The sequence below is a fragment of the Salvia miltiorrhiza genome, chromosome 3, assembly GCF_028751815.1.
Source record: "Salvia miltiorrhiza cultivar Shanhuang (shh) chromosome 3, IMPLAD_Smil_shh, whole genome shotgun sequence".
Lineage (NCBI taxonomy): Eukaryota > Viridiplantae > Streptophyta > Magnoliopsida > Lamiales > Lamiaceae > Salvia > Salvia miltiorrhiza.
The window spans coordinates 12,010,051-12,037,044 of NC_080389.1; the positions used below are offsets into that span (position 1 = coordinate 12,010,051).

At 41.2% G+C, this 26,994-nt stretch overlaps 2 long non-coding RNA genes and 2 other non-coding genes across 5 annotated transcripts; 2 read left to right on the forward strand and 2 right to left on the reverse strand.

The window, feature by feature from the left end:
* Window positions 1-2,881: 2,881 nt before the first annotated feature.
* LOC131017693 (uncharacterized) lies at window positions 2,882-3,317 on the reverse strand. The gene is made up of 2 exons (XR_009099789.1): window positions 3,271-3,317; window positions 2,882-3,121 (listed from the first exon to the last, which is right to left on the reverse strand). It is a non-coding gene; the product is annotated as an uncharacterized LOC131017693 (long non-coding RNA).
* Window positions 3,318-3,510: 193 nt separating this feature from the next.
* Window positions 3,511-5,610, reverse strand: LOC131017629 (uncharacterized). 2 transcript variants are annotated; one of them, XR_009099712.1, is made up of 4 exons: window positions 5,317-5,610; window positions 4,858-5,189; window positions 3,782-3,883; window positions 3,511-3,580 (listed from the first exon to the last, which is right to left on the reverse strand). It is a non-coding gene; the product is annotated as an uncharacterized LOC131017629 (long non-coding RNA). The 2 variants fall into 2 exon arrangements; XR_009099713.1 differs by lacking the exons at window positions 3,511-3,580; window positions 3,782-3,883 and adding an exon at window positions 4,169-4,279 and having other exon boundaries at window positions 5,317-5,609.
* Window positions 5,611-15,020: 9,410 nt separating this feature from the next.
* Window positions 15,021-15,127, forward strand: LOC131019259 (small nucleolar RNA R71). The gene has a single exon (XR_009100179.1). It is a non-coding gene; the product is annotated as a small nucleolar RNA R71 (small nucleolar RNA).
* A 6,377-nt stretch (window positions 15,128-21,504) lies between these two features.
* Window positions 21,505-21,611, forward strand: LOC131019236 (small nucleolar RNA R71). Its single transcript, XR_009100156.1, has one exon. It is a non-coding gene; the product is annotated as a small nucleolar RNA R71 (small nucleolar RNA).
* Window positions 21,612-26,994: the final 5,383 nt, after the last annotated feature.

The window sequence follows — 26,994 nt, forward strand, 5'->3', positions numbered from 1 at the left end:
AATCACAAAATTAAACTAAAGCATACAAAATTGAAATTGAAGAAAAAATATATAACAAAATAAATAAAATTAAAAGTGGGACATAAAGTGTGGTACACTGAATCTCATTCCGCGGAGGGGATACTCAAATAATTACTTACATAAAAATAACTGTAAAAAATATTTAACATTAGAAGGTGTAATTAGGGATGGCAATGAATCATGTAGTTTATCCAGATTCACGGATTTTGATCCATTTTTTAAATTTGGACCTTACTAAATAAGACCCGATCGACATTCTACATGGAACTGGGCCAACGCTCTCAATTTTGGATCTGGATCAAGATTGTGATTTTTTAGATTTAGATCTGATTCATGGATCCATTTAGTTTATAATATATATTATATACTCCCTCCATCCTTATAAAAAGTAATCATTTGTTAATGACACGCGTTTTAATAAAGTAGTTGTGTTGGAAATATAGATGTTATATATATGTGGGAGGATTTATAATGATGGAGGATTTAGTTTTTGAAAATGTGTAAAGTGGTGTGGACGTGTATTAGAAAGAAAATAAAGAAATTGATTTCAAAGCTTCCAACTTAATTTTATTTCTTCGCACTTCAACTAATGGAGCACAATACATATTTATAGAAGTATTATGTCGGTGATTACTAGATCACCGACTTCAACTTGTGGTTTTAATTAGTTCTTCTAGATTGATCTTCTAATTTTATTTCCTAATTCCACACGTGCACTTTAGCTAGCTAGGAGATTCTAGGATATTCTCTCTTTTTCTTTTGTTTATACAAAATATATTTATTCTAGATATTTCCTAGCAAAATATCTTCTCCTAAATCAAGTTTATATTTCAACATCCCCCCTTAAACTTGATTTATCATTCCGAGCAAATTTCTAAACTTGGCAAAGTCCTCGAACTTGAGTGGCTTGGTAAAAATGTCGGCAACTTGATCCTGTGATTTTACATACTCCACTTGAACCTCCTTTTTTGCAATGCATTCTCTGATGTAGTGGAAGCGGGTGTCAATATGCTTGCTTCGATTATGAAACACTGGATTTTTGGATAGCGCGATCGCCGACTTGTTATCCACGCAAATAGTTGTTGGCTCCTTTTGTGGCCATCTGAGCTCCATTAATAAGCTTCTGAGCCAAACTGCATGGCAAACACTGGATGTGGCAGCCACATATTCAGCTTCACATGTTGAGAGCGTGACTATGGGTTGCTTCTTCGACATCCAGGTGAAAGCAGTATCTCCCATGAAAAATACGAATCCGCTTGTACTTTTGCGATCATCATTGTCTCCGGCCCAGTCACTATCACTATACCCGACAAGATTATATTGATTAGTACTTGAGTAGAATAGGCCGTAGTTGAGCGTACCTTTGAGGTAGCGGAGAATTCTCTTTGCCGCCTTAAAATGCGTAGTGGTTGGATTCTCCATATAGCGACTCACGAGTCCTGTCGCATAAAGAATATCCGGCCTTGTGCAAGTTAAGTACCGTAAACTTCCAACCAAGCTCTTGAATAATGTCGGGTCAACTTTTCTTCCTTTATCGTTCTTGGATAATTTGATCCCGCATTCCACTGGCGTGTTGATTGCTTTGCAGCCCTCCATCTTGAACTTCTTGAGGATTTCCTTGGCGTATCGTTCTTGTGTGATGAAGATCCCATCTTCGAGTTGCTTGACTTCCACGCCGAGGTAGTATGCCATCAGCCCAATGTCTGTCATCTCGAACTCCTTTGACATGGCCTTCTTGAACTCCTCAATCATCTTTGGATTATTTCCTGTGAAAATCAAATCATCTACATACAAGCACACAATTAAGACATCTCCTCCATTGACTTTCACGTAGAGAGCATGCTCGTGAGGGCATTTGGTGAAACCATTCTCCTCCAAGTACTTATCGATCCTGCTATTCCATGCCCTTGGTGCTTGCTTTAGTCCGTATAGGGCCTTCTTTAACTTCAAGACTTTATCTTCTTGCCCTTTTACCTCGTAGCCCATTGGCTGCTTGATATAGACTTCTTTATCTATATACCCATTCAAGAAGGCTGACTTGACATCCATTTGATAAATCTTCCATCTATTTTGGGCTGCAAGAGAGAGTATTAGTCTGATAGTTTCTAAGCGAGCGACAGGAGCAAATACCTCATCATAATCGATTCCAGCTTTTTGACTATATCCTTTCACGACGAGCCTTGCTTTATATCTTTCAACTTCACCCTTGGAATTCTTCTTAACTTTATACACCCACTTGACTCTAATGGCCTTGTGCCCTTTTGGTAGTGTCACGAGCTCCCATGTATCATTCTTCTTTATGGCTTTGATCTCTTCATCCATCGCGACTCGCCAATTTTCACTATCTACTGCTTCTTCAAAGCTAACAGGCTCACAATCAGCAAATAGGCAAAATAAGGTAAGATCTTCTAACCTTTCAGTATCCTCATATATCTCGCCCAAACTCCTTGCTCGTGGTGTCACTACAAGAAAAATGCTAATAGACAACATGCGAAGCGTGTCATCTATTTGAAAATCGCATGTCATGTATGTAGGTGTAGTCTATTTGAGGGCGCTAATAGACAACATGCGCACGCGCGTTGTCTATCAGCTAATAGACAACATGCGCATGCGCTGCGCGTCGTCTATCAGCTAATAGACAACATGCGCATGCGCGTCGTCTATCAGCTAATAGACGACACGTAATAGACGACGTGCATGCGCATGTTGTCTATAAGCTAATAGACAACGCGCATGCATCCATCGTCTATTCGTTGAATTTTTTAATTTTTTATTTTAATTTTGCAATTATACTTAAATTTCAAATAAATATTTTATTAAATCTAAAAAATCATAATAAATAATTTTAAATATATACACAAATAATAAAAATGTCATTCATTAATTTCAAATATTCTTTATCATCCTACATTGAAAATGTATCCATCAAACCCAATAAAATATTGGAATAAGCATTCGTCAGCTCATTGAAGTTATGTCTATAAGTGGAGGGCCATATTATGTATTCTACACATTTCTTCCAAAATTATGTTTGCTGCCTTTGCTCTCAATTTTAGTGGTGTGAGCTCCTTTCTAGCATCCTGATCCATAGACTGTAAAACTGAAACAAATCAACGAGCTTTGTTATACATCTAGCAAACAAACCTAAAGCATGAGTGCATGAGCAAATCACTTTGGTAATTAAAGAATAGATTCAGCCCCCATTTGCATCTAGCAAACGCCGTCAATTTCATGCATATCATAAATTACCTAAATTCCTACTTATGCCTTGCAATCTGAGATCAGCCTCTAAACTTTGTCTAGATATACACACAAACAATTTATACATACAGTTCTACACTTTAAGATTTTAAAAGCGAACTTTTTGGGCTTTATTTCTGCAAACCTCAGGATTAGAAAATTTTCAGGTTACTCATTTTTAATAGAATCATCCAGAAAAGAATTCAAGGGTTTCAAAAAGCAGGACTGGTGCTAAGTGCTAACACTTGCCTTTCAGTTCAGTAGGCAAGCCATGGCAATCCCAACCAGGCACATAACTGACTTGGAAAATCTGAAGAAGCTGGAAAATTAACAAAAGGAATAAAAGAGGAGTAAGTTTGTTAGGCACATAAATTTCAAGCACAAGTGGTACACACAGTCATATAAATGCCTACAAGCATTCATGAAACGAAAGTATACAGTGTTCAAGAAAATCCCAAAAAACTCTCGCTGTTTTGTTCATGTGCATCAACTTAAAAAGAAAAAGAGTATCCAGAATTACCTTATAGCGGTTGATAATATCCTTCAAAATCTTATTCAAGGCATGTCCCATATGTAAATCCCCATTTGCATAAGGAGGCCCGTCATGGAGCACAAAGCTTCCCTGTTGAGATAATTAGTATCAGCCAGAGTTTTTACTTACTAGAGATCCAGATCATTCAATGGACAAGAGTAAGATGCAATAAAAAAAGATGCAGGGGAAGTTACCCCAGTATTCCTACTGGAAACCCTCTGGGATAATCAACTTCTGCAAGCAATCAGGTAGAAGGAAAGACTCTGGGACAATCTGGGACAATATATAGCATGCAATGACAATCAAGGAATTAAAACATATAATTTTTTCACCAAGTCAAGCAAAACACATGTTTTGTGATGAGAGAGAGGTATAAGGAACTTACAGAGTCAACTACTTCTAGTTTCATGCCAGTTGAACGAATGAAGCTACAAAGTTCAGGATTTACCGGTTGAATATACCTCCCACAGCTAAGAACTAAGATTTCTGAGGTCACCACAAAAATAACATAAAGTGACAGAAACAGTGTATACATCTAGCTCTGAAATCTTCTTATTTGTATTAGATGCTACACCACATGCACAACATGAGTTCAAAACATAAACAAAGAAGTACGAGTACTTCCTGAAATTTAGCCAATTACAATTTATTCAGAAGTATTACTTAGTTAACCAAGCCAAAACAAATACAGGTAAAGAAAAAAATCAAAATTTACAGAAACACCGAGTCAAGTATAATCTAACGAGGATAGTTTTGCAATTCCTGCATAGGTTAAATCGTTATTTAAATCTAACAAACCAATCACGTTATTTAAACGTTTCACAGCAGAAATCGAAGAATGCAGTAGTGTGTGTGTGTGGCTGACTCTCGGTTCAAATCCTCTCTTTTCCAAGACTCTTGGTTCTTCAAAATTCTCAAACAAAAACCTTAGCAAATGTAGAGACAAATTGAAGAACTTAACAAAAACCTTAGGAAATTGAAGTGCAGAGACAAAGTGAAGAAATTATAGGTATCACAACTACATTAGCAAATTAAAAAACGAAGAATACCCAAAACCACTTAACCTAATCAGCTGCTCTGTTTGGTGCTGTCGAAAGTGGTGTTCCTGGTGATAGCGTAGACAATGAGGCGGAGGTGCAGTCGAGCGACGAGGGGGGGTGAGGCGTCAGGATTTAGAGATCTCAATGGGTGGCAGTAATCGATGGCGAGTCGAGGCGCAACAATCGACGGTGCGGCGAGGCGAGGAGCAGCAATACACGGCGCAGCAGCGCGGCGAGGCGAGGCGCTGCAATCGACGGCGACGGCGAGGCCAGGCGCAGCAGTGGATCGACGGTGGGGAGGCGGGACGAGTTGCTGGACGGCGGTGAGTGGAGCGTTGGAAACGAAATTCCTAGATCTGATACCAAAAGGCAGAAAGAGAGAGAGAGAGAGATAGCGAGAGGCAGAGAGAGATCTAGGGCAGAGAGAGATCGAGAGCAAAGGAGATCGAGTGTGAGAGATGGAGAGAGAGATAGGGGGTTTACCTGAGGTGGAGGAGTGGCGATGCGACGAGCACGGCGGCGGCGCGGCGGAACTCGTCGGAGAACAGGATTGAACAAGATTTAAAAACCCTAGGTAGTTACTAATTTAAATTAAGGGAAAGAAAAAAGAAAGAAAGGAGGAGGGGAGAGAGACGCCAGCCTCGCCGCGCCGGAGGCGACGAGAACCGGCGACGTTCGCCGGAGAAATTTGGGAGAAGGAAACGGCAGAGAGGGAGGGAGAGAGAACATATTGCGTGAGGGAGAAAATTTGGATTTGAGTAAATCTGAATTTTGATAGAGACGACGCAATTTAAGATGTCATAGACGACGTGTTTTGGGGTTGTCGTCTATGACCGCCAACAATAGACGACATGACTCTGTTCCATGTCGTCTATTATCATATTAGACGACATGCTTGGCTGTGTGTTGTCTATTCCCTTGCTCATAGACAACGCCAATTTAAAATTCGTCGTCTATCACTTTATTACACAACATGCTTTGTTCAATGTCGTCTATTTCATGTAGTCTATGATCTAAATTCTTGTAGTGTGTGGCTCTTTCATTTAAGAAAGATGGTGGCGAGTCTTCAGTGACTGGTACTGGTGAAGCTGGTGGAGTCACTGGCTCTTGTTGGACTTCTCCAACTTGCTCTTCTGCTCTTTGTTCTTCTAACTGTGGGATGTAGGTGAAGTCACCGTTGGAGCTGAAATCCCAGACTCCTTCTTCGTCGAACTCCACGTCTCGACTTATCACTGTTTTCTTGGTATTTGGATTATATAACTTATAGCCTTTAGAGTTAGAGTCGTACCCAATAAAGATGAATGCTTCACTTTTATCATCGAGCTTCTTCCTTCTCTCATCTGGTACATGCACATAGGCTTTACTTCCAAATACCTTTAGGTGGGAAATTCCTGGCTTTCTCCCGCTCTAGGCTTCTTGTGGAGTCATTCCCCACACGCTCCTTGTCGGCGATCGGTTGGATAGGTACACCGCGCACGCCACTGCTTCGGCCCAAAACTCTTTAGGCAGATTCTTCGTCTTTAGCATGCTCCTCGCCATCTCCATGATTGTCCTATTTTTTCTTTCCGCCACTCCATTTTGTTGGGGGGATCTCAGAACTGTCAGGGGCCGCCGAATTCCATTTACTTCGCAAAATTCTAGAAACTCCCTTGATGTGAATTCTCCACCTCGATCGGACCTCAGGGCCTTGATTTGTTGTCCGCTCTCCTTCTCGACGGTAGCTTTGAATTTCTTGAATGCATCAAATACTTCTGATTTCTGCTTCAAGAAATATACCCACGTTTTTCTAGAAAAATCATCAATGAAGAGCAGAAAATAATTATTTTTACCGAGGGAGCTTGGATTTATCGGCACACACACGTCAGCATGAATCAACTCCAGTGGCTTTTGAGCTCTTGAGCTTGACTCCTTTGGGAATGGCTTTTTGAACTGCTTCCCGAGTAGACAACCTTCGCAAAGTTGATCGGGATGTTTGATGGATGGTAGGCCTCGCACCATCTCTTTCTTTGATAGCAACTCCAAGCCACCAAAATTTAAGTGCCCAAACAGTAGGTGCCATAACCAAGATGGATCTTTATAGCAAGCTTTCAAGCATTTGGCCACATCATTTCTAATATTTAATAGAAACATTCTATTTTTCGACATTGGCACCTTGGCAATAAGATTATTTTTGCCATCTCTTATTGAAAGGTTATAATCTCTCATGTGAATATCATAACCTTTCTCTAAGAGTTGTCCCAAACTCAAGATATTATTTTTCACGTTGGAAATAAATTCATGATTTCCATTCTTCAAGCGGATTAAAATTTTTCCTTTTCCTTTAACTGGAATTTTAGATTCATCACCAAAGGAGACATTTCCACTTACCGACTCATCAAGCTCCACAAACATGCTTCTCTTCCCGCACATGTGATTGCTAGCACCAGTGTCGAGGTACCACGTGTCATCTTGTCTTCCAGCTTCTCTTTTATATGCCAGAAGCACACTACCAATTTCTTGACTTGTATTTTCAGCATAATTGGCCTTCTCTTCAATCTTTAATTTTTCACTTCTGCACTCGGAAGCATAGTGCCCAAATTTATGGCAATTATAACACTTTATTGAAGATTTATCGTACCTCGACTGCGGGTTGCTCCTCCCCCGACCACTTGTGAACTCATTTCTTTCACCACTGTTGACGAAGCCTCCTCGTCCTCATCCACGTCCACGTCCACGGCCTCTGCCTCGATCTTGTCCTTGGCCACGTCCTCTCCCGGACTGTCCAAAGCCATTGCTTGGACCTTCTTCTTTCTCTTTTGGGCTTACGTGCAACTTTAAAAGTTGCTCTGAAATTTCTTGCTTCTTCTTTTGCTTCTCCTCGTATGCTTGCAACGACCCCAACAAGAGATCGATCGTCATCTCCTCCAAATTTTTAGTTTCTTCGATCGTCACCACAATGTGCTCAAACTTTGGGGTTAGTGACCGCAATATTTTCTCCATAATTCTTACATCCTCCAATTTTTCACCATTTCTTTTCATTTGATTAGACAGCGCCAAGACTCTTGAAAAATAATCTGATATCGATTCGTACTCTTTCATATGTAAAGACTCAAACTCTCCTCTTAAAGTTTGAAGTCGTACCTTTTTTACTTGCTCCGCTCCTTTACACACGTTCTGGAGCTTCTCCCACGCTTCTTTGGCAGTGCTCGCGTTTGAGAATTTCTCGAAATCGTCGTCCCCTAGCGCCTGATAAATGAGACAGAGAGCCTTCTTGTCTCTCTTTCTCGCGTCTCGCAACCTATCCTTTTGTTGTTGGGATAGTGCGGCCTCGTCCTGCGGTTCCTCGTAGCCGTTCTCCACGATTTCCCAAACATCGTGGGCTCCCAATAGCGCCTTCATCTTGATACTCCAATTATCGAAGTTGCTCTTGTTGAGCATGGGGACTTGAAACGATTGTAAATTCGCCATACCACAAGTAGAATCTTGTGGCTCTGATACCACTTTGTTGGAAATATAGATGTCATATATATGTGGGAGGATTTATAATGATGGAGGATTTAGTTTTTGAAAATGTGTAAAGTGGGGTGGACGTGTATTAGAAAGAAAATAAAGAAATTGATTTCAAAGCTTCCAACTTAATTTTATTTCTTCACACTTCAACTAATGGAGCACAATACATATTTATAGAAGTATTATGTCGGTGATTACTAGATCACCGACTTCAACTTGTGGTTTTAATTAGTTCTTCTAGATTGATCTTCTAATTTTATTTCCTAATTCCACACGTGCACTTTAGCTAGCTAGGAGATTCTAGGATATTCTCTCTTTTTCTTTTGTTTATACAAAATATCTTTATTCTAGATATTTCCTAGCAAAATATCTTCTCCTAAATCAAGTTTATATTTCAACAAGTTGAATGTATTGTGAGTGGAGTAAGGGTCCCACTTTATTGTGAGTGAAAAACTTATCAAAAATAGATTGAATACATTTTATGAGGATGGATGGAGTATATTTTTATGTTGTAACCCAAGTATTTAGTATATACATTGATTTTTCACATTCACTTGTGTCTCACAGCCTTACTTCAATCGTTACAAGTACATGCATGCATATTGTTGAACTTGAATGTGTTGTATTCACTACAAAAAATATGGTGATTACCGGCGGCACTTGCCGTCAGTAATCACCCATATATCGTCGGGAAAGAAGTCACCGACGACAATACCGGCGACGGGCATGTTGTTGAACTTGAATGTGTTGTATTCACTACAAAAAACACAGTGATTATCGCCGGTAAATTATTCATCGGTGACATCATCACCGGCAGCAAAAGATCGCTGACTCAACTAGAAACACCTCTAAGTTGAATTGCAATAGAACAAGGACATCTTAGTGATGGTAAGTTGACCCAGTGTCATCTCTCAAGGAAAGTCTTTAAGGGCTTTTAGTAGTATTGCAGGAAAAACAATAAATAAAGCAGTAAAGAGATTGATTATTAAACTAAAACTTAGAATTAAAAACTTAAGTAAAAACCGAACTTAAAATTAAACTAGGCGAATTAATTACTATTAAACCCTAGGCAAAATTTTAAAGAACTTAAATTAAACCTAGCTTAAGAAATTAAATACTTGTAAATTAAAAACCAACTAATCTAGGCGTGAAACTAAAGTGCATAATTTAAATTGCATAATTAAAAAGAAAGCATAAACATGAATGAAAAACGTAAACATGATTAAACAAAATAAATTGAATTGAAATACGAAATACCGTAAACGTCTTGAACGTGTAATTGTGTCACGCAATCACAATCAAAGAATTAAAACTAAACAAAACTAAATTGAAACTAACTAGAACAATGAAAACTCGAAACTATGAAAGCACTAAGAAAGCAAGTAAATCCTAAGCTTCGGATGCCAACAGATCTCAAAGATGGCGTCTAAAACTAGGGCAAAAGGATTGATTGATTATTTACAATGAAAAGTATGACCCTATTTATAGACTTCAAATCCTTCTGGATCACCATGGAAGTTGCCATGCAAAGCCGGACTCTAAAAGGAATAGAATCGTGCAAAGGAAGGTAAGTTCAGCTGTGACGCGCGCTCTGGAAATAATCTCCACTATGGCGGAAATCGCGGCTCTCGCCAGAGAAACGGCTTCCGCTCTGGCTTCGATTTCTCTGTCTTTTCGATTCCTCTGGCGTTTTCGATTCCTCTGGCGCTTTCGATTCCTCTGGCGAGTGATTTCAGCAGCAAAGTGATTCCTCTGGCCAGTGATTCCTCTGGCCTGGAGATTGACTTCGCTGCTCTGGCGATGACTTCGCTGCTCTGGCTTTGACTTCTCTGGCTTGTGATTCCTCTGGCGAGACTTTCATTCCTCTGCGCTGACTATTGATTCCTCTGGCGAATGGATTTCTCTGCAGCGCGGGTCTTCGCTTCTCTGACTGATCACTAATTTATTAGCAACAAATTACCGCAACTAACACGGTGTAATTGTAGCACATATAACAAGTAACCGAGTATCGTATCCACAGGGACTATTACAACGAATCACTCTAAGTAATCCTAATTGAACTCTAGTAATATTCAGGCAAACAAAAGAAGGACGGTTTAATTAATTAAAACGCAAATAACAATAATTAAAATCACTTAGGAAATATCAAGTATAAAAGACAACTGATCCTAGGGTAGTAAATTCATCAATTAAATCTACGTAATAAATCTATTAATCCTATGTACCAGTTTAATCCAGTTATGATGAGAGATCACTTAATTAATCAATTACTCTCGCCAGAGCAGCAACGATCGTAGATTAGTAAATTCTCTATCTCCGCTAGGTCTCAAGAAAATCTACTAACTCCCAAAAGTTCCTAAGAATAGCTCCCTATGATCCACCTATCTCCGCTAGGTCTCAAGGTTAAAATCATATCATACATTCCTGAATCCGCTAAACAGTTATCTCCGCTAGGTCTCAAACCGAATAGCTAAACATGCAAACTATTGATCAGATAATTCACAAGAAATTAAGCACCAGGAATTATGAATCATAAACTGGAAGGCACAAAGGTATTAACAAATAAATCACATAAATTCAATCAACTATTTACAAACCCTAAAATCAGCTAAAGGAAACTAGCCAGACATAGCAAAATAAAACTTAAACATAATTAAAAAGAACGCAATTGTAAAAACTGAATTAAATAAAAACCGAATTAAATAAAAACTGAAGTAGCGGCTTGAATCTTCAATCTTGATCCAAACCTTAAAAACTAGAAAGCAATAAAATTCTAAAGCTAAAAACTAAAGTATGAATGCTAAGGTTTTCGGGTGTCTGCCGTCTGATGATCTGCCTTAGGTCAAAAGAGGACCTATTTATAAGCTTCAGATTTCCTTCAGATCACCATAGGAGTTGCCATGCAAAGTAGAATTCCAAAAGGAAATAGAATTCTAAAGGTAATAGAATCGTGTAAAACAAGGCAACTTTCCAGCTGGATGCACGCACTGAAAACGGACCACGCCAGAGAAATGAGTTTCTCCAGAGGAATGGTATCGCCAGCGGAATAGGTGATTTCTCTGAATATTGATTCCTCTGACTTTCACTTCTCTGACTGATTTCTCTGCTCTGTCGGATCCCTCTGACTTGGTTCCTCTGCTCTGACTTTTGAGCGCTGGACTCGACTCCTCTGGTCAGCAGGGAAGCGACTCCTCTGGCCTAGACTCCTCTGACATTCGCGGATTTGGGCTTTGATTTCTCTGGTCTTCCAGAGCAATGATGATTTCGCTTCTCTACGGACCAAAACACCTAAAAATCGCGAAAATCATCCAAAATTGAATTCTTCCATCTCGAAAGCCTAAATCACCTGCAAAGCATAAAATACACCATAAACGCACCAATTTCCAGAAGATTAACTTAAGATATGCACAAACAAACCCCTTAAAAATCGTGTAAATTAAGCATAAATCAACTCCCCCACACTTAGCCTTTTGCTTGTCCTCAAGCAAAATCTATATGAATCCTAGGAAGAGATTGATTTCAACAACGTTTATTTCCATCCCATCATTCACAAAGTCAATTCAAAACTTTACAATCAACATACATCTCTCGGTCATGCAAGTAACTCAAAGTTTAAGAAGCAACAAAAGAGTAATGCAAGTAATTCGATCATACCCAATTCTCCGCTAGAAGTGAATTCCCTAATGTGACCGCCTTTATAATCAATATCACCATTTTTCACACTTTTTGTGCTTAGAATTTTCGACAGTTGAGCCATAATTCATGAAATAAAACCATTTGGATATAATCCAAAGTCTTTTCACGTGGTTTCCCATGCTCATAGTTAGACTAGAGGAGCAGAGACTCAGAGCTATCACATTTCAGAACAGGCCAGATGTTTCAGAGCTGGCAATTTTGAAGTTGGCAATTCGTCCAACATTTTCATTTTTCATAGATAAGATATGATCGTAGGCAATCACAATGACAACACTCCTTCTAGCATCTACCGGACAAATCACGTTTTACTAACTTACAAAAGTGTTGCAACAAAACTCAAAATTCTTTGCACAAACAAGAAACATATATCAAAAGTAAAACAAGAATATCCTCCATTCATTCACAAACCCGAAATGCACATTGAAAACCATCTTCTCTTCCACAAATTCATAAAAATTAGCCAGATTCGAGACTAAAAACTAAGCATAGAAAAATCAATTTCGCCCAATTTTGAAAAATATAAGCACAAAACACCACTCCCCCACACTTAAAGTATGCCTTGTCCTCAGGGCATAAAAGAAATATGAAAAGTGTAGAAAACTTCCCTGAATATCGGCATTGCAAAGCTGAATCTTCGTGAGAGGCGTTGAAGAGGTTTGTGGCCTTGGGTAGAGTAAATATGGCGGCGCTGGGTAGGGCAGCGAAGTGAGTGACTTCGCTGGTCAGGACAGAGGAGAGGGTGGCTTCTCTGGACAGAGCAGCGAAGTGAGCGGCTTTGCTGAAACACGAAAACCTCCAGAAACCTGACAGAGAAACAAAAGCCCCAAACAAAACAAAGAAACAAAAAGAAACAAAACAAAACACAACGAAACTAAAAGGAAGGAAAACAAAACAAAGAAAAATAGTTGGGTTACCTCCCAACAAGTGCTTAATTTAACGTCTAGAGCTCGACGATACCTCAAAAACTCATGGAGGTCGGAAACAACATTCTAACCATCGGAAGGCTTTTCTACTCTTGGGTGCCCTCTCCACCAAAACACTTCTCTTGGCTCGGACATCCTCCACCAGCATTGCCCCCTTCTCATTCTTATTCCGAAAAATTCGGAATTTCACTTTCTTCTTCTTGGGGGTATGGGTTTTCAAAGACCCCCCATCATGCTCCAAAAACAAACACATCTCAAAAGTCAGAACTTCTTTTGGTTTTGGAGTTTTTTCCTTGGCTTCATACTTGGGCAGCTCATTTTTCGCAACCTCTTCATCCTCCGAATTTGCTAGAAAACTGTCAGCCAAATTAATCACTTCGTTCTGGGGAACTTCCTTTGGTGGAGGTTTCTTGAAGATCACCGTTTCCCCATAGGCTCCCAATATCATCGTCCCCATTTGCATATCTAGCTTTGCTCCGCATGTGGCAAGGAAAGGTCTCCCTAACAGCAAAGGCATCTTTGGATCCTCCGGAATATCCAACACTACAAAGTCGACTGGGAAGAAAAAAATCACTCACCTTCACAAGCACATCTTCCGCAACTTCTAGAGGTTTAGAGCAAGACTTATCAATCAGTTGAATTGTCTTGTCGGTTGGCTTCAAATCCCCCAGCTGCAACTTCCTATATACTTTAAGAGGCATGACATTTATGCTTGCTCCGGTGTCACACAGCACTTTCTCAAACAATGACTTCCCAATCTTCACAGGAATATTGAAACTGCCCGAATCTTCTCTCTTTGGAGGCAGCTGATACTCCTTCACTGCGAGCACCTCCTCAATTTCATTGAATGCACGCTTCTTTTCCATCACAGCCTTCACAATTTGCACCTCATTTGGATTGTTTCTCAAGATCTCCACGGAAGGAATATTCACAGCCAACTTCTTAAATGTCTCCAAAAAATTGGAGCTTTGCTCATCTAATCTTGGTTTTGCCAGGTGATTCGGGAAAGGCGCCACAGGCTTGTACTCTGGCCTGGGAAATGTGGGATTAGAGATGGGCTCCTTAACTGCAGAAGAACTTGACACCTTAGAAATTGGTGGCGAATCGCATACAATCGTCTCCAAATCATCCTCCTCAAAAATCTCGACACCTTTTTCCTTGCCATTCCGATGCTCTGGAGGATTCCTCTGCTCTGAGTGATTTCGCTGTTCTGGAACCCGCTTCTCTGGAACCCTCTGCTCTGGATCCCGCTGCTCTTGATTCCTCTGCTCTGGATCCTCAACTAGATTATCAACCACCCGGATGGAATGACATTGCTGATTTTGTTGAGGCTGCTGATGTTGGCTCTTCGGATTGAACTGAGTGTTGCTAGGAAGTTGGCCTGGCTTGTTCTGCGCAGCTGCTTGGTTGGCCATCTGACCAACTTGAGTCTCCAACATCTGCACCTGCTTAGACAATGCTGAAAAATTTTGCTCCATGTTGGAAATTTTGGTCCCCATGTTTGCCGAGTTTGCCTCCATCCCGGTCACCTTCACCAACACTTGCTTCTTCATCTCCTCTAGTGAATCCTTCTTCGGCTCATTGATGACTCCTCCACTAGACACAAAAAACCCAGGTGGAGGCTGCACAGCATTGTTGGGATTTGAATAGGAAAAATTTGGATGATTCCTATTATTGGGATGATACGGTGGATTTCCACCCTGATGTCCCTGATAGTTTGGTCTATTGAATTGGTACTGCTGCTGGACAAAATTAGCATTTTCAAACTGTGTTACATCGGATAAAATCGGCTGCTGAGGAATTTTAGCTAGCAATGCTTTTCTCTCCAACTCATACTGCTTTTGAAGAGCTTCATATTTCTCTTTAAAATTATCTCTCTCCTCATTCACAGCTGCAATTCTTCTCGTGGAACTTCTGTCATTCGGCCATTGATAACTGTTGGAGGCCATCTCTTCTATCACTCGATAAGCCTCCTTTGTATTTCTATGTAGAAGACATCCACCTGCAGTAGCATCCACCATACTTTTTGTCAGACCAGTCAAACCATTATAAAAGTGAATGATTTGCTGATCCTCTGTGAAACCATGTTGTGGGCATTTCCTGAGCAGCTCACGAAATCTTTCCCAGGCATCATGAATGGTCTCATCTCCTAGTTGGGAAAAGTGAGAAATCTCTGCAATGATTTTCTGAGCTTTAGAGGCAGGAAAGTATTTTGCTAGGAAAGCTCTACACAAATCCTCCCATCCAGTAATAGCACCTCTGTCCAGACTCTTGAACCACTCCTTCGCTCTGTCCCTAAGAGAGAATCCAAACATCTTCATTCTGATGGCATCAGGTGGCACTCCATTCTGCTTAATGGTGTCGCAGATATCTAGGAACTGGGTAATGTGAGCATGCGGATTTTCAGAAGCCGCTCCACTAAACTGCTCAGCTTGCACCATGTTTATCAATCCCGGCTTCAGCTCGAATGTGTTGGCCTGCACAGTTGGTCCCCATTTGCCTCCTTGAAATTGATCAACCCGAGGCTGATACATATGATTCAGCGGTGGCTCTGGTGGAGGGGCCCGGTTGCGCTCTCTCTCTTCGTCTAGCTGCCTCTGAAGGTGTGTCACGGTTCGCACAAGAGTTTCAAGGTCCATGTTATTCTGTTGTTCTGCCATTGCTTGCTTCTTCTTTTCGCGGTTGTCTCTTTTGTATTGCTTTTTGATTTCCAAGTTCAAAGGTACTAGATGTTCCTTTCCTTTGGATCTCGTGATCATACACGCCTGAGACAACAAACAAGAAAAGAAATTTTAAAAACTAAAAATAAAATAAAATAAAAATTTATAACGCCTGAAATAATGCTTAAGTCTAATCAGAAATATTAAAGTCAATTCTAAATAGTCCCCGGCAACGGCGCCAAAAAGTTGATCACTAATTTATTAGCAACAAATTACCGCAACTAACACGGTGTAATTGTAGCACATATAACAAGTAACCGAGTATCGTATCCACAGGGACTATTACAACGAATCACTCTAAGTAATCCTAATTGAACTCTAGTAATATTCAGGCAAACAAAAGAAGGACGGTTTAATTAATTAAAACGCAAATAACAATAATTAAAATCACTTAGGAAATATCAAGTATAAAAGACAACTGATCCTAGGGTAGTAAATTCATCAATTAAATCTACGTAATAAATCTATTAATCCTATGTACCAGTTTAATCCAGTTATGATGAGAGATCACTTAATTAATCAATTACTCTCGCCAGAGCAGCAACGATCGTAGATTAGTAAATTCTCTATCTCCGCTAGGTCTCAAGAAAATCTACTAACTCCCAAAAGTTCCTAAGAATAGCTCCCTATGATCCACCTATCTCCGCTAGGTCTCAAGGTTAAAATCATATCATACATTCCTGAATCCGCTAAACAGTTATCTCCGCTAGGTCTCAAACCGAATAGCTAAACATGCAAACTATTGATCAGATAATTCACAAGAAATTAAGCACCAGGAATTATGAATCATAAACTGGAAGGCACAAAGGTATTAACAAATAAATCACATAAATTCAATCAACTATTTACAAACCCTAAAATCAGCTAAAGGAAACTAGCCAGACATAGCAAAATAAAACTTAAACATAATTAAAAAGAACGCAATTGTAAAAACTGAATTAAATAAAAACCGAATTAAATAAAAACTGAAGTAGCGGCTTGAATCTTCAATCTTGATCCAAACCTTAAAAACTAGAAAGCAATAAAATTCTAAAGCTAAAAACTAAAGTATGAATGCTAAGGTTTTCGGGTGTCTGCCGTCTGATGATCTGCCTTAGGTCAAAAGAGGACCTATTTATAAGCTTCAGATTTCCTTCAGATCACCATAGGAGTTGCCATGCAAAGTAGAATTCCAAAAGGAAATAGAATTCTAAAGGTAATAGAATCGTGTAAAACAAGGCAACTTTCCAGCTGGATGCACGCACTGAAAACGGACCACGCCAGAGAAATGAGTTTCTCCAGAGGAATGGTATCGCCAGCGGAATAGGTGATTTCTCTGAATATTGATTCCTCTGACTTTCACTTCTCTGACTGATTTCTCTGCTCTGTCGGATCCCTCTGACTTGGTTCCTCTGCTCTGACTTTTGAGCGCTGGACTCGACTCCTCTGGTCAGCAGGGAAGCGACTCCTCTGGCCTAGACTCCTCTGACATTCGCGGATTTGGGCTTTGATTTCTCTGGTCTTCCAGAGCAATGATGATTTCGCTTCTCTACGGACCAAAACACCTAAAAATCGCGAAAATCATCCAAAATTGAATTCTTCCATCTCGAAAGCCTAAATCACCTGCAAAGCATAAAATACACCATAAACGCACCAATTTCCAGAAGATTAACTTAAGATATGCACAAACAAACCCCTTAAAAATCGTGTAAATTAAGCATAAATCACTGACGCGCCAGAGTATGCACAAAAACGTAATTCTTAGCCCAAACTTCTCCAACATTTGCACTCTTTATCTTGAAATCCTAAATCTCCTGCAAAGCATAAACTACACCATAAAATGCACCAATTTCCAGAAGATTATCTTAAAATAAAGCTCATGAAAGCCCCTAAAATTAGAACAATTAGGCATAAATCAACCCCCCCACACTTAGCCTTTTGCTTGTCCTCAAGCAAAATCCATATGAATCTTAGGAAGAGATTGATTTCAACAATGCTAATTTCCATCTAAACATTCACAAAGTCAATTCAAAATTTTACAATCAACACACATCTCTCGATCATGCAAGTAACTCAAAGTTTAAGAAGCAACAAAAGAGTAATGCAAGTAATTCGATCAGACCCAATTCTCCGCTAGAAGTGAATTCCCTAATGTGATCGCCTTTATAATCAATATCACCATTTTTCACACTTTTTGTGCTTAGAATATTCGACAGTTGAGCCATAATTCGTGAAATAAAAATCATTTGGATGTACTCCAAAGTCTTTTCACGTGGTTTCCCATGCTCATAGTTGAACTAGAGGAGCAGAGACTCAGAGCTGTCACGTTTTCAGAACAGGCCAGATGTTTCAGAGCTGGCAATTTTAGAGCTGGTTTCCAGCGTCTTTCACAGATAAGATATGATCGTAGGCAATCACAATGACAACACTCCTTCTAGCATCTACCGGACAAATCACGTTTTACTTACTTACAAAAGTGTTGCAACAAAACTCCTAATTGTTTGTACAATCAAGAAACATATATCAAAAGTAAAATAAGAATAACCACCATTCATTCACAAAACCCGAAATTCGCATCGAAAACCATCTACTCTTCCACAAATTCATACAAACTAGCAAGATTCGAGACCAAAAACTAAGCATAGAAAGACTAATCTCGCCCAATTGAAAATATAAGCACAATAAAACACCCCCCCACACTTAAAGCATGCCATGTCCTCAGGGCACAAAAAGAAATAAGAAGAGTTAAGAAAAATGTCCCTGATTATCGGCATTGAGAAACTGAAGCATCGTGCGAGGTGGTGAAGAGGGGAATTTGCGGTCTGTAGCAGAGTAGAGTGGCTACACTAGCAAAGTAGCGCGGAAAAGTGCAGCACTGGCAAAGTGCAGCGCGGAGAAGTGCAGCGGGGAGAAGTACAGCGCGGAAAAGTACAGCGCGGACGTTCTGTAGCGGTGGTGGCAGCAGCGCTGGTGGCATATTGAGAATTGCAGCGCTGAAAACAAGACATGCACACCAAGCATCATTGTATCCAAAGGAAACCAAAACTTAGGAAAAACTTAAAACAAACAACGAAAAACAAAGAAAGCACAATAAAAACAAAAACTAAAAATAAACCAACGGTGGGTTGCCTCCCACCAAGCGCTAGATTTAGAGTCGCCAGCCCGACTTCAGTTTTGATTCATCAATGAGGATCGTACAGAATGTGAGACTCCACTACCATCGGAGTACTCATCTGCCCATAATCGGATGTCATGCGATGTCCGTCTCCTCTGAAATTTTCCTTAGAAGGAGTTGCACCAGGGTCAAACACGTCCTTTGGCAACACACCTTCTTTATTCAGGGACAACGCTACCGATCTGAACCTCGGCTTCTCCTTTTTCTCTTCTAAGAATACGTTCTTGAGATTGGCTGGGAGTTCCTTCAGTGCCAGCGCTGGCCTCTTGGTTCTCATCTGTTCATCAATGGGCAGCTCCGTATGGCATGGCAGCACTGAGCTCGGCAGAGCTGGACTGGACATGGCTGAGCTCGGCATAACTGGCTGGGCAGAGCTGGGCAGCACAGAGCTCGGCAGAGCTGGGCTGAAGGGTGCAGCGCTGGGCAGTGGAAAGCTAAAGGTTGCAGTGCTGAAGGGGGCAGAGCTGGCGAGTGCAGAGCTGAACTCTTCAGCTTCCCGAGCTAGCTCTTCCATGTCTGCCGATCCAGCACAGACTTCCACACACTCCTGCTCCTGTAAAAATACCTTCTCAACCAAGCCATCAATAGGATCTATAAAGGAGCATTCGTTGATAAAATTTGCAGAAGGCATAGCACGACTATCATGCACAGAGAAAGACACTGACTCCCCTAACACGGTCATTTTAATATTTCCATCCTTAACATTAATTAAGGTGTTAGTGGTTGCCATAAACGGTCTTCCTAACAGTAGTGTGTGCTCGACACCATTTTCATGCACCTCCCCAATCTCGAGAACCACAAAATCTACGGGAATAATCATGCCCCCAACATTCACCAAAACATCCTCTACGATCCCACGGGGGTATCTAACGGACCTATCGGCGAGTTGTAGACACATGCGAGTGGGTTTCAAATCACCTAACTCTAATTGTTTAAAAATAGAGTAAGGCATAAGGTTAATTCCAGCACCCAAATCTAACATTCCCGTAGCTTCCTTACCATTTCCTAAAGCAATTTTAATCACGAAGCTACCTGGGTCGTGTTGCTTTGGTGGCAGAGGCTGCTGTATGATCGAGTTCGCAATTTCTGAGACCAAAACCTTCTCATTGTCCTCGAACTTCTGCTTGTTGGAGACTAACTCCTTGAAAAACTTCACATACGCCGAGACTTTTCTGATCACATCAAGGAGGGGCAGATTCACGTTCACCTTGGCAAGCATGTTGTAGAAGTCGGCGAACTGTTTATCCATCTTTTCATTCCGCAATCTGCCCGGAAAAGGAATTGGTGGCCGATAAGGTGTAGTGGATTTGTGTAGTTTGGCCTCTTTTCCTTCTTCCATCACTCCATCTTTGGGCTGATCTTCCTTCTCTCCTTCTTTTTTCTTCTGCTCTGGTCCTTCTTCTTCATAAGGGCTAGTCAGAGTGGAACTTGGCAGAACTGAACCTTGTGCGGCTGAATTCTGCAGAGCTGACATCGCCAGAGGTGACTTCGGCATCTCTGGACTCGGCAGAGCTGGCTTCACCAGAGGTAACTTCGGCATCTCTGGAATCGGCAGAGCTGGCTTCGCCAGAGGTGACTTCGGCATCTCTGGAATCGGCAGAGCTGGCTTCGCCAGAGGTGACTTCGGCAGCTCTGAATTTCTGGTCTGCTCCGGATCCTTCACGTTGTTGTCCACCATTTTGCCACTGCGAAGAACAGTGACAGCTTGAGCCTGGTGAGTTTGCAGGGGTTGGCCATGAAATTTCCCGGGCTGCTACTGCTATTGAATTTGGTTCAAAGTGCCCGACAATTGCCCCATGGTAGTCTCAAGTCTTTTTATTGTGGCGGATTGAGACTCAAAATTTTGCTTAGTCATCTCCATGTTCTGCTTGCTGATCTCCATGAAGGACTGCATAGTCTCCTCCAATGATGGCCTCTGCTGTGGAACTTGCTTTTGAAACTGTTGCGCGTTCTGCAATTGTTGAGGTTGAAAGTTTCCTTGCTGCATTGGGGACGGTTGATACTGCTGTGGGTATTATTGTGGAACGCTCGGCTATGGTGGGAAGTATTGTTGCTGCTGTTGATATCCCATATGGAATGGTCGGCGGAATTGACTCCCTCCAGAGTTTTGATTTACCCATCCAGAGCTCGGCTGACCTCTCCATCCACCATTCACGTTTTGTTGTCCTTGATTAAAATTTTGGAAGTACGGTCTGCTCTGCCCTTGATTGTAGCCTTGAAATCCTTGTGCTGCATAGACCTCAGCTTGTCCTTCCGGAGTAAACTCTCCCATTCTATGGCACTCATTATCTCCATGGCTGAAATCTCCACAAATACCACACGGCTCAACGTACTGCATGGCTGGGTTCGGCGGGGTTGACATTGGCAGAGCTGGATTTGGCTGAGTTGTCATCGGCGGCGCTGAGCTCTGAACTGGAGAATTTTCCATCTTTTCCATCTTGAGCTATTGGACTTCTCGCATGATCGAGGCCAATTGCTGCTGCATCTCGAACTGATTTGTCACGGCACTAGCCTCCACTCTCCGTCCACGGACTGACTTTTGTTGGGAGCTCTCAGCCAAGGTCTTGAAATCTCTTTTAGCTCTGTTGCCGTCTTCCGAGCTATGTTGCCTCCTGCCGTGCTATCCACCATAAATTGGGCAGTTTGCACTAACCCATCGTAGAAGAACTGCATCAACATAACATTAGTGAATTGATGTTGAGGGCATTGACGGAGGAGTTCTTCATATCTCTCCCAAGCTTCATGCAAAGGCTCATCCGCTCCTTGGGTAAACTCCATTATTTTTGTTCTCAGCTCCTGTGTTTTGTGGCTTGGGTAGTATTTCAGCATGAATTTTTCACAAGCATCTCCCCACGTAGTGATAGAGTTGGGCGGCAGAGAGAGCATCCACGTCCTCGCCCGGTCTTTAAGTGCGTAGGGGAAACACTTGAGCTTGAGTTGATCCTCCGTAAGAGTAAGTAGAGGGATTGTTTGCACTTGTGTGCAAAAATCCCGGATGAATTGCAGCGCATCCTCGCTTGGCATCCCGTGGAACACCGGCAGCAGATTCGAATCATTAGGTTTGAGATTGTAGTTTCTCACAGCAGTGGGAAGCACAATTGCCGACGTGTTGGTATCTCCAATTACCGGCCTGGTGAAGTCTCCCATGTATTCCATATGCTGGGCCATCTCCTTCTTTTCCTTGTTTAATTTCTGCCTAGGGCTGAAATTGGCGGAGCTGGCCTCTTCCTCCTTAGCTTGTTTTGCCGTTTCTATCGCGTGCTCTGTATCTGCAGAGCTGGCATCCTCTTTTGTTGGCTGCTCTGAAGGTTCAGAGTCAGAGCAGGCTGGCAAATCTATTTCCTCCTCTCTTGCGCTCTGCTCGGGTAGTTCAGAATCAGAGTAGGACTTGGCAGAGCTGGCTTCTTCCTCTTCTACAGTCTGCTCTGGAACTTCAGGTTCAGAGTCAGAGAATAAATCTTCAGTTCTGTCACGTGTTTCTCCGTCAGAGCTGGAGTTTGAACCGTCTGCTCTGTCGTCACCGAACACTCCCTTGCAGCTATTCTTCCTGAAAATCCCTTCGCTAATACTATGCAAGGGAGACACCAATTTGCCTTTAAGACTACGGCGTCCCTGCATGCACAACACTGAACAAACGGATTAAACGCATCGAGTGGAAGAAACGTAAAAACAAAAATTAAATAAAGCAAGTAAAAACGACACAACTAAAACGCCTAAAACTCTCCCCGGCAACGGCGCCAAAATTTGACTCAACTAGAAACACCTCTAAGTTGACTTGCAATAGAACAAGGACATCCTAGTGATGGTAAGTTGACCCAGTGTCATCTCTCAAGGAAAGTCTTTAAGGGCTTTTAGTAGTATCGCAGGAAAAACAATAAAGAAAGCAGTAAAGAGATTGATTATTAAACTAAAACTTAGAATTAAAAACTTAAGTAAAAACCGAACTTAAAATTAAACTAGGCGAATTAAACTATTAAACCCTGTAATGGACAGAATCCGTGCAACCCAAAATCATGCGGCCCAACGGGTCGGCCCAATGAAGCAAGTCCATACGTAAGTCAATAGTAGTTGGTGTAATGGACAGAATCCGTGCAACCCGAAATCATGCGGCCCAACGGGTCGGCCCAATGAAGCAAGTCTATACGTAAGTCAATAGTAGTTGGATACCTAGGAAAAATAGGAAGATATGAAAGGATGTTTCCGGGGGAATCGGAACCAGAAGGGTTTCAGAGAATACTCTAGAAACCCTAGTCGCCACCCTACGGGCCCGTGACCTATATATGCACCAGCCCATTGACATAAGAAGGGGACGGTCAATCATTCATTCGGACTCGGGCACTTACACACGATCTCTCACTCCCGCTCTCCCCGCTCTTCCGTTCCGCCTCCACGCTCACAACTTTCTAGGGTTCCGATCGTCCGGCTGGCCCCGCTAGCCCCGACGTCCGTCGCCCCCTGATCCATACCGCTCATTAGCTCTACATCTGACTACTGGATCAACCGGATCAGACGGAGAACTCCATTATACTATCCTTTTTCTATCTTCTTTCCATTGTTTGATTATTGTCATTACGTTACTTACGTTATCATTCATATCGATTCACTGACTTGAGCGTCGGAGGCCCTTCCATCGACACCCCCACCGGTGCTCTTCGGAGGGCTCTAACGTTGCTTGTGGTTTCAGGTTGCTAGTGCCCATCGATCCAGACGTTACTGACGTCGCTTCCGTAATTGTCGGATTCACCCCCTACAAACCCTAGGCAAGATTTTAAAGAACTTAAATTAAACCTAACTTAAGAAATTAAATACTTGTAAATTAAAAACCAACTAATCTAGGCGTGAAACTAAAGTGCATAATTTAAATTGCATAATTAAAAAGAAAGCATAAACATGAATGAAAAACGTAAACATGATTAAACAAAATAAATTGAATTGAAATACGAAATACCGTAAACGTCTTGAACGTGTAATTGTGTCACGCAATCACAATCCAAGAATTAAAACTAAACAAAATTAAATTGAAACTAACTAGAACAATGAAAACTCGAAACTATGAAAGCACTAAGAAAGCAAGTAAATCCTAAGCTTCGGATGCCAACAGATCTCAAAGATGGCGTCTAAAACTAGGGCAAAAGGATTGATTGATTATTTACAATGAAAAGTATGGCCCTATTTATAGACTTCAAATCCTTCTGGATCACCATGGAAGTTGCCATGCAAAGCCGGACTCTAAAAGGAATAGAATCGTGCAAAGGAAGGTAAGTCCAGCTGTGACGCGCGCTCTGGAAATAATCTCCACTATGGCGGAAATCGCGGCTCTCGCCAGAGAAACGGCTTCCGCTCTGGCTTCGATTTCTCTGTCTTTTCGATTCCTCTGGCGTTTTCAATTCCTCTGGCGAGTGATTTCAGCAGCAAAGTGATTCCTCTGGCCAGTGATTCCTCTGGCCTGGAGATTGACTTCGCTGCTCTGGCGATGACTTCGCTGCACTGGCTTTGACTTCTCTGGCTTGTGATTCCTCTGGCGAGACTTTCATTCCTCTGCGCTGACTATTGATTCCTCTGGCGATTGGATTTCTCTGTAGCGCGGGGCTTCGCTTCTCTGACGCGCCAGAGTATGCACAAAAACGTAATTCTTAGCCCAAACTTCTCCAACATTTGCACTCTTTATCTCGAAATCCTAAATCTCCTGCAAAGCATAAAATACACCATAAAATGCACCAATTTCCAGAAGATTGTCTTAAAATAAAGCTCATGAAAGCCCCTAAAATTAGAACAATTAGGCATAAATCAATCGCCGACGGCGGTGTTTTGCCGGAACTTTACCGATGGCGGAGGCCGCCGGTGATTGTTTGGCCGGACGGCGATGACCCATTGTCGGACGTCATCGGCAGCTTTATGTCGTCGGTAATCACCGGCGGCCTTATGTCGCTGGTAATCCTCGCCGGAGGACGATGCCTCTTGCCGTACGGCGGTGGCCCTATTGCCGGGAGTTACCGACGGCATTTGCCGCCGGTAATTTTTTTTTAAAATTTTATTTATTTATACCTCACAAGTATTTTTGTATTTATACTATATTTTTAACTTAATTGCATACACTAGACGAGCTTCCCAGTGAGTCACCCATCTTAGTTGTGCTCTAAGTTAGGCACGCTTAACCTTGAAGTTCCTTTCGAGTGGTAACCAGTACAGATCACTCGTATTATTGATATATCTAGTACCTATTAATTCATTAAAATTCTATTTCAATATACAATATCATACATTCATAACCTTATAATATGTCGAGATGATATCCAAGAGATGTTGTAAATTACGGATATACCGGTCTCGTTTCCGTTGGTATTTTTATTTCGAAAAATATTTATTTATTAATTTATTATTTTATATATATATATATATATCAGTCTAGCTTATACCCCATAAGTATTTTAATTTGGTATTTGTAATGTATTTTGAACTCAATTGCATACGTTGCATAAGTAAGTGCAATGTTGTTCCAAAATATGAAATAAATAGTTGAACAAAACATAAATATAAAAACAAAATGCAAGTGTAATGTTGTTCCAAAACATGAAATAAATAGTTCAACAAAATATAAATACATAGAAGTCGGGACGATGGATCGGGGATTGGAGACCTAATATACTGCTCGAACATAGCCATCCGCTCCTCGAGGGCTTGACGTGCTGCTAGTTCTTCAGCCAGAGGGCTTGACGTGCTGCTAGTTCTTCAGTCAGCTGCTCCTCCAGCGTGGAGATCCGTGTCTCATACATCTGCTGAGACATCCCGGAAGTGTCTGTGATGTTAGTAGACCCCGGCCCCTACTAACCTGACTCACACCGGCATAGCCATGACCTGCCAGGATGTACGAGGTCCAAGTAGATCTCGTTCAGCTGGTCCTCTCGTCCTGTTTGAGCAGCAATGCGATGAATCTTTGCCTAATTCATACATAAAAATACATAATTGTTAGAAAATCAATACATTTCACTATGTATTACTAATATTTGATTAAACTTAAACACTTACATAAAGTCTCGCATCCCTCTCTGACACATAACTTCCATCTGAGTTTGTGTAGAGGTGGAGAAAGGTGCTATAGGTCTGTGTAGTCAGTGAGAGTCCACTCTCCAAGCTCTGTTCATACATGTATATAAGATAAATAAGTTATTATTTGCGATATATATATATATATATATATTATATATATATATATATATATATATATATATATATATATATATATATATTACTTAAGAACTTAATTGATAATTACTAACCAGAGACTCTGCTGCAGGATACTAGTGGACTTAACCCTAAATTTTTAATCGATTCTGATTAATAAGGCGCCAAAAAAAAAATGGCAAAACACACCCTCTTTTCAAAAAAATTCGGAGTACTTAAGGAAACACACATTAATGTCCTCCTATTAATACTTTTTGTTTTATGAAATCTTTAGTATAATTTTTTTGTTATAATAAATCCTCATATTTTGAATCTTTGATATTCAAGACCCTCCAACGTGCCTGATGATCCCTGTACCGAGTCCATCGAGCTCAGACAACCGGTTTGCACGCGCTCGCCGGGAAACGACCTGAACAACCTCCTGCGCCCAATATGCCTGTAGCTCCCTCCAGAAATTGCCAGTCATGCCCATGGGTATCTGCATCTCCTGCCCTGCCTCAGTCTTCTCTCTGAGGCGACTCTTCAACTCGTTCATGGTATCACTATACCTTTTGCGGGCATTTTGCTCCCACATCTTCTTCACATCACGCTCATCCTCAGGCGCCTAAACATACTCTTTTTGTTGAAAAAAGGTTAAAGTAATATATAACATTTTAACAATATATAATGATAAATTTATATGTACTAGATATTCAATTACCTTGAATTCCTCAAAGTACGTGTCATTCACTATTGGCGGAGTCAACTTCCAACTGTACCTGCCTGGGTTCTGAATCGTCTTAAATGCTCCCGAGCAGTTGGCTGAGATGCCCGGTGGCTCCATCAACTCATTGTGGATATATTCAAATATGTAAAAGTAATATAAGAAATTATTTGTTATTCGAGAAATATTATTTAAATTAAAATACTTACCCAATAGCCATCCTCATAAAGAGAAACCTCCATCCGTCGCCCCTAGGCCACTCACTCCTGATCTCGGCAACTCGGCCTTTGGGCC